The sequence below is a fragment of the Phasianus colchicus genome, chromosome 19 (assembly GCF_987193195.1).
Source record: "Phasianus colchicus chromosome 19, bPhaCol1.hap1.1, whole genome shotgun sequence".
Lineage (NCBI taxonomy): Eukaryota > Metazoa > Chordata > Aves > Galliformes > Phasianidae > Phasianus > Phasianus colchicus.
The window spans coordinates 6,888,891-6,896,673 of record NC_143454.1 but is presented as its reverse complement, the minus strand read 5'-3'; positions in this window follow the sequence as shown (position 1 = coordinate 6,896,673).

Here is a 7,783-nt window from a genome sequence, read left to right as displayed (position 1 = left end):
TCTGATATTTATAGCAATATAATATCTGTGTGGAAAAGCAGCCAGTGAGGGGCATGACTTCCCAGTGTGAGCGCCGAGGATGCAGAGGGATGGAACAGGAATTAATATACGAGATTTGTGACTGAATTTCACTCTAGGTTTCCTCCAATTGCTGACATTTCCTTCCTGTATTTCACAACTGATGAGCACCCTGAAAGGCAGTTCACAAAAAAAAAAAAAAAAGAAAGAAAGAAAGAAAGAAAGAAAGAAAAACCAGGGTAAATATAGCAGCAAACGGAGATGGGCTGTAAATCAGCAGCATCCACCTGGAGGCTTTGCTGGCTGCTCTCCAAAGGCAAAATCAGGGGCAGGCCTGAGCAGCCCTGCTTAATGTCAGGGAGAGACAGCAGGCTGGAATGGCTGCCCGGAGAAGATGTTTGCTTGGACTGGATGAATTATGAGTAAACTTATTGATATTTATTATTGTTCTTAAGCAGTCTGTCTCGCTCCACATGTTAAGATGGATTGCAACCCTTCCTTATTATGTCTAATAAGTGCTTGTGTCCAGATGTGAAATGGGGAGACCTTTGCCTAGGAGGTGACACTTAAATCACAGTGTGTCCAGCACTGTGCTCTCCCCCTGGCTGCATCCCTTATCCTGGGATGGGACCCATTCCCACATCCCCATTCCCTGGGGCAGCCTGTGCTGGCCCCTCTTGCTGTGGCCATAGGGCAGCAGTAAGGTAGGTACCCACCTATATGAACCAAAAGCTTCAAACATATGGACTGTGTTTGTATTACAATAAATGAACCCTCAACTGAGGGCAGAAGGAGCACAGTGTTCTGTACTGATGGCTTCCTAAACCCTTGCAGACACTGAGGGATGTGGTTAGTGGGAGTGGGTTGATGGTTGAACTTGATGATTTTAGTGCTATTTTCCAAACTTAATGATTGTATGGGTCTAAGTCCCTGCCCCGAGGTGGTCTTGGCTGAGCTGAGAGATGCCCAGGGGTGCAGTGGTGCCTGGGGCAGGAGTTTGGGATCATAATCCCTTGTCCATCTGCCCACTTGTTTGCATGGATCCAGCACCTTGCAGGCAGCATGCCCAGCCCTGAAACCTGGACGACCTGCTGGGAGGAGACGTGGAGCAGCTCTGAAGGGACAAGGATGAGGTGAGGTGCAAGTGGAGGACGAGGTAGAGCTCAGAGCTGGCAGCTGACCCCAGTTCTGAGTGACTCTTTCTGGGTCCTTCTGGGACATCGCTGCTGCATTCCCAAGGGACAGGAGGACCAGGGGAGCAGCAAGCCTTACATTCCTAGCACGAGTTCTTGGCTGAGAGAGGAGCACAAATGTTGCCATGATGTCTACTGAATAAATATGTGCTACTGTTGCCTGCATTTGTCTTTGCAGTTCTGGAGGAGATGCAGATGGCCCTTTAAATACTTGCAAGGCCTGCAACTTTTCCAGAGTGGCTTTTTTCCCCCTTTTTTAAGCTATTTGACTCCCTGCTGCAATTAATATTATCCAATGGGGTGAATGCAAAGCAAAGCTTTCGTATTTGAGATTATTCACATAAACAAAAATGTAAATTGCTGTTGGAAAGACAAGAAAGAAATGGGCTCCAGGACAGAAGTGGGGCAGAAAGCTGTGCTGGGTGTTTGGGGCAGGGAAATGGAGGGAGAGAAATTGGAAAGAGTCAACTTTCTCTGCAAGAGATTGGGAAAATATTTTGTGTTTGCTTTTTTTTTTTTTTTTTTTTTTTGTGTGTGTGTGTGTGTGTGTGCTGAATTATTTGAAATTCTACAATTAGATACAAAGAACTGTTTCAGAATGGAACAGCTCCAAGAACCCCTTCCATAATTTGGGAAGAGGATGTGTGACTCAGCAGCAGCAGTGTGTCTCCTGTGTCTCTCCTTCTGACCCTGTTTGGGTGTAGAGATGGCACTGTGATGTTGGAACGGATGCAGCCTTTAAGTGGTTCCATTTCCACACTCTCCCATCAGCCAACAGAACAAGGGCTCCATCCCTTCGCTTTTCCAGCTATTTAGATGAGAGCTGTGCTCCTGCTCTTTGCAGGCAGCACAGGCGAGATGCCGTGGGCACATCACCATGGATATTCCTCACATAGGCACAGCCAAAAGAGGAGCTGCACATTGCGAGGAGCCCACTTCGTGTAACTTCTCCTGGATGAGGGAATTCTTCCCAAGTTGGTGTTGGAGTCACTGAGCAAAGCTCTGTGCAGTGCTGCCCATACTGTCCGTGTTACCCACGGTGCACAGATGATGAGAGGTGATGCACAGGTGGTGCATGGGTTGATACACGGGGTGGTGTGCAGGGGATTTGGGGTCTCCCCACAGACCCAGAGCTGCCATTCAGCTCTTGTTTTCTTGGTTTGTACAACGGTTTGTTTTCTTTTCCTGGGGATAAGGAAAGGGGTGTGCTGCTGATTTGGAGGACGGCCTCTGCTTCACAGCTTCCTGAGCACGTCAGGCAGTGTGAAACACCTGCACCTTCTGGCTGAATGCAGAGCTCAGGCATGCAGCCAGCCAACGTGCAGCCTTTGAATTCAACACCTTCCCTCACCTCCAAGTCAACAAAGGCTTTGTTTGGCTGTGGTCAGCCCAATTTCCACTCCATAAATCCTCCTACCCTTGCCAGTACTGATATTTCACTAAACCAAAGCAAAACTGCTGCTTTTTTGGCTCCCTTTGCACAATACCATGGTGCTGAGCCCGGAGCTGAGCCTGCAGCTGGGGATTTAGGGGGCTTCCAGGGTTCTCTTTCCTTCCCCACACTGAGATGTGTTTTATTGAGGTGATGGACACAATGAGGAAACATGTTGCCAAGGCAATGGGAGGAAAAAGCAAGCCTCATATTACAGATTTCTTCTTCAGCAGAGCCTGGAGGGGATGGGGGGAATCAACAACACAAGTTACTGTTGTCTTCAGTGGAAGGCTCTGAGGGGCACTGAGCACCCCATGCTGTTAACCCTGCAGATTATTATCCACAATGGAGCAATTTTTGTCTCTCTTCTGCATTTTTAGAGGGTTTCTTTGTGCAGTCAATCCTTTATCCTTGCAACAACGCTGAGCCAGACCCCACGGTTTGGGGGATGCTGTGCTGCACGTGGGGCTCAGGAGGGTGTGATGTGCAATGTGCCTGCACTGGGCAGGCAGATGTTGCACAGCTGTGTGCTGGATGGAGCAATACTGCAGTGCTGCAGCCACCAGCTGCCAACCCCCCCACCCCATCACACCGTCTGCAGAGAATTCAGCCATTTCCCAGCAGAAAACATCCCAGCTGGGAACCTTCCTCCCATAAAAGCAGCATTTCCTATAGAGGAAGGACCAGGGTTATAGGGCAAGGCAATGGTCTGAGCGGGGGTAATTTAGGCTGGTTTTTCTCTATGAAGCCCCAGTGGGCTGTAGTGAAGCAGAAGCAGCATTTCTGCAGGATCTTCCTGGTGATGGGTGAAGCTTCAGCCAGAAGACTGAATTTCATTGTTGGATGTGTGAGAGGGGAAATGGTGCACAGGAGCTGGGAGAGGACTTTGTGCTTTATGGGCCTGGAGAGACTGATTTGGGAATTTTGCAACCAATTCAGGTGTCTGTGTTTAACAGAGGGTGGTGAAGAGCGTTGAAAAGAGCTGCAGAAATGATGGAAGGGCTGGAGAAGCAGCCGTGGAGGGGGAGAACTTACAGAGCTCCATCTGTTTGTGTGATTAAAACAAGAGGTTGAGAGGTGACCCGACGACAGCATATAAATACCTGATGGAGGAGCAGGCTGGGTGCTGCAGGGCCTGTAGTCTAGCAGGGGGAAAACACAAATGGGAGGCTGGAAGTGAGGGCCAGACAGAGTCAAACTGGGAATAAATCACCTTCATTGTTAAAAAGAGAACAAAACCAGGTCTAATGTTTTGGAGCAAATCCAAAGGGAAGCGGTGTGCTGGTGTGCTTTTTTTTTTAATTTCTTTCTTTCTTTTTTCAGTTTTGGGGTCTTGAAACAAAACCTGGGGGCTTTGGTGGGAGATGTACATTGATGAAGGCAGCCAGCTGGTGCACAGTGCTGGATAAGATGCCCCATGTGGGCATTGCTGGGTTAAGGGCTGCAGGGACTCCCTGCCTTGCAGTGCCATTGGGAAGGTGTGATGCTGCAGCTCCCCGTGGTCAGAATGAGCCCCAGGCTCCATACAGGCCCACAGGGTTCCATTACCACAGGCACACGTGGAAAAACAGTCAGACACAGAAAGCTTTGTTTCACTCAGGCGGCCCCACCGAAGCCTGCCCTGCATCCCAGGCTCTAATGCGCTTTCAGCATTCGGTGACAAACCCCAGCCTTGGACTGAAAGGCAAAATGCGTGTCTGTGGCAGAAAGCTGCAGAGATAGAGAGTGTTACCAGTGCTTCAGGGTGGGTAAGAGCAGGAGATTTGCTGCAGGGATCTCGAAGAAAAGCCCTTTTTCAAAGGAGCTGCATAATCCCCGGTAGCTCAGCATCTCTCATTCGAGGACTTGCCTGCACGATCCGCCATCAAACAAGGGGAGGATTTGCTGCTCCCTTCTGTGGATGTGCAGTAGGGAAACTCTCCCACCCTGCTGTCAGTGATGCTCCGTGCTTCCCAACCAGTGCCAGGGCTGCTCCTCTCTGTGCCCCGCAGTGTGAATCAGGGCACACAGAGCAGCATGGGGAGGTGCTTCTGCACATCAGGAGTGCACATCCCTGGGCAGTGATGGGAAGAGCTGGAGCTGAGGGGGGATATTTGGATGTGAGATGTGGTGTAGGCATGGGAACTCACAGTGCTTCCCACTATATGGGGCTGCACCACGGCAAGCGTGGTCACCTCCATCCAGAGCTCTGAAAGTTTTCCTTCTCTGGGAGATTTTGGGTGGATTTGGAGGTGAAAGCACAAAACGAAGTGCCATGAGTTGCCCGTGGAACAGAAATTCTAGATTCTGAGCAATCTGAGTCAGCAGTACAGAGCTGTTCCAACCCAACCTCCCAGCGAGCAGCGAGAAATGTTTGTGGCATTCAAATTTATTCAGTCTTTTTCCACGTGTAAGACCATTTTTGATGTGAAAAGGAGCTTAGCTTCCCATGCGCGTGACCTTGATGTACCCAAAGTCAAGGCACTGTTTAAATGCATGCACAACTGGGATCCACAAGGACTGCTACCATATCCCACCCACTGTCACCAGCACCTCCTGCCTGCTCACTGCCTTTATTTCACATGAACACAGAGCTGTGCTGGCTCTGCTGGTGCCCAGGCTGGTGCTTGGCCGGGGGGGATGCAGTTAGCTGGGAAGTGGCAAGAGAGGTGCCAGCTGTGGGATAGAACAACGATGATGTTTGATTTCTGAAGCACGCAGGGAACACGTGCTGTGTTGTTGTCTTGTTGCTAACATTAGGCTTGGTCATGAGAACAGAGGTATTTTTTGGAATGATTTTCTTCCCAACACCCATGCTGTTACATACAGCACCGTGCTGGCTGCAGCAGTGATGATAAAGCTTTTGCTTATGTTTTCAGCCAATTCCTGGTTAGGATCAGCATCCGAGCAGCTGCTTATTAACGCTGTGCTGTGATGCCCTCCTTCCAAAGGTTCTCGGGAACCTCATGTCCCCTCTTCAGATTGTTGGATGATTTAAAAGATGGTCAGTTTGCAGGTGGAATAATGAAACATTTCACCCAGGAAGGGCAATGCTGCTGGCAGGATGGAGGGCAGGACAGGTCCTGCTTCTCCCTGCAGTGGCTGTGTGTATGCTGGGGAGCTGCCTGCCCAGGCAGCACTTGGGCCCAATGGAAGCAGTGCAGCACAATGCTGCTTTGGAAATGGAGTCAGCGGTGAAGTCTCGTTACTCCTGCATTGCAATTAATGATAATTTTAAAAGAGAGGTTTTGTATCTTGAGTTCTTGTGGGTATCAGAATTAACATCTCATTGAATTATCAAAGCTTTCCAGCTGTGGGTGGTGGGGAGAGGCTTGAGGCTTGCAAATAGGTCAGAGAACATCGGTTGTTAAATAGCTCCTGGAAACTTTCCAGCAGGGAAGGAAATCTTGCTGATGCGATGGAATAAGAACAACCCCGGGGGGATGCTGACACCCTCCCAACCTGAGCTCGGTCCCGAGGACGCACCGTTCTCACTTTCTGTTTGCAGACCGAACGCAAAAAGGAGGTTGTGCGCCACCTGAACGCCTCACCGGAGCACCGCTGTGTGTCGGGAAGCTCCATTGCGGTCTGCTTCGAACTCGGGGCTGCGTGCAGCGCTTGCAACCCTCATTGAAAGCACCAGGGGGAGCGGCGAGCTCTGCCGCCCGGCCCGGCCGGCCCTGGGGAGCGCGTCGGGCAGCGCAGCGCTGGTGGATCTCAGCGGGCGGTGGGAGCAGCGCCGGGGCTCTGAGCCACGAACAGCGCTGAGGCGTTTCCTTCTTGCAGCCCCTGATAGCATATAAGGGCTTCTCCTATACAGGAGAAGCGTTTTGGAGCGCAGATGAGCAGCGCTGTGCTGGGAGGTGGGAGCTGCAGAGCTGCGGTGCTGAGCTCAGAGGATGCTCTCAGACCTCGGGCACACAAAGCCATCGGTTTTGTCCCGAGGGAAACGGCACGGCATAGCTGCTGGGGGATAATAATTATATTATCAGGCCTGAAAAAAGCCCCATTCATTTCTGAAAAGGGAGTGGATACGGGGGAAGAACGGGGAATTACTGAGCAGCAATTCACCCCAGCAGCCGTGTTGCCCTTGCAGACAAACCTGAAATGCGGTGTTAGGGAAAGACTCACAGCCTGGATCAGCAGTGAAGGTGGGGCTGCCTGATCCCAGGGGGGTGTTTGTCACCTCCTGTATGAAAGAGATGCGAGGCCAACACCTGTTTGTCACAAAGGGTGACGCACAGAGGGTGGTGACACACTGGAACAGGTTGCCCAAGGAGGTTATGGATGCCCCATCCCTGCAAGCATTCAAGGCCGGGCTGGATGCGGCTCTGGGCAGCCTGGTCTGCTGGTTGGAGATCCTGCACATAGCAGGGGGTTGGAACTGGATGATGATTGTAGTCCTTTTCAACCCAGGTCATTCTATGTTTCTGTTTGCACCACATGAGGTGCCCCATGCATGGAGATGCCTGCAGCTGGAGGGCTGGAAGTGGGTGATCTCTGTACCTTCTGACCAACACCGTTCCGTGACTCTACGATGCAAAGGATGCTGAGGGATGCAGAGCAGTAGCTGCTCTTTGGTCCTGTCCAGCCCTGCAAGCCGTCACAGCACCATTAGCAGCCATGTGCAGTAGTGCTGATGACCACAGTCCTATTGCACAGCTCCAGTGGATCCGCACAGCACAGGGCTCACAGTGCCCCACGTTAATAATTAACATCTGTATCACCGCACTTCCATATTGGGGCAAAGTCACTCCTGGTGCACAGGGCTGGTGGGAGCGCAGGGATCCACGGCTTTGTCATCCCACAGCCGTCCCTGTGTGGGTGAGGAGCACAGGGAGCCGTGTGCAGGGTGGGAACATGGAACGGTGGGAGGGGGCCGCGGGGACAGCCTGCATCACTGCTGGGTGGGGTGGGATGGAGGAGGGTTCGTTTGAATGAAAGAGGTAAAAATATGAACAATAAGAGACATCTGTATGTGTAGATAAAAATAAATAACGTTGGAAACGTACGATAATGTAAAATGCTATAATGTGAAATGCGGAAGAGTGAAATATAGAAACCAGATCGATGATGAGAAAAGAAAATATAAAAACGCCAAATATAAAAAAAAAATTAAAAACGCCTAAAGATATAATTCTGTATTTATTCATTTAAAAAA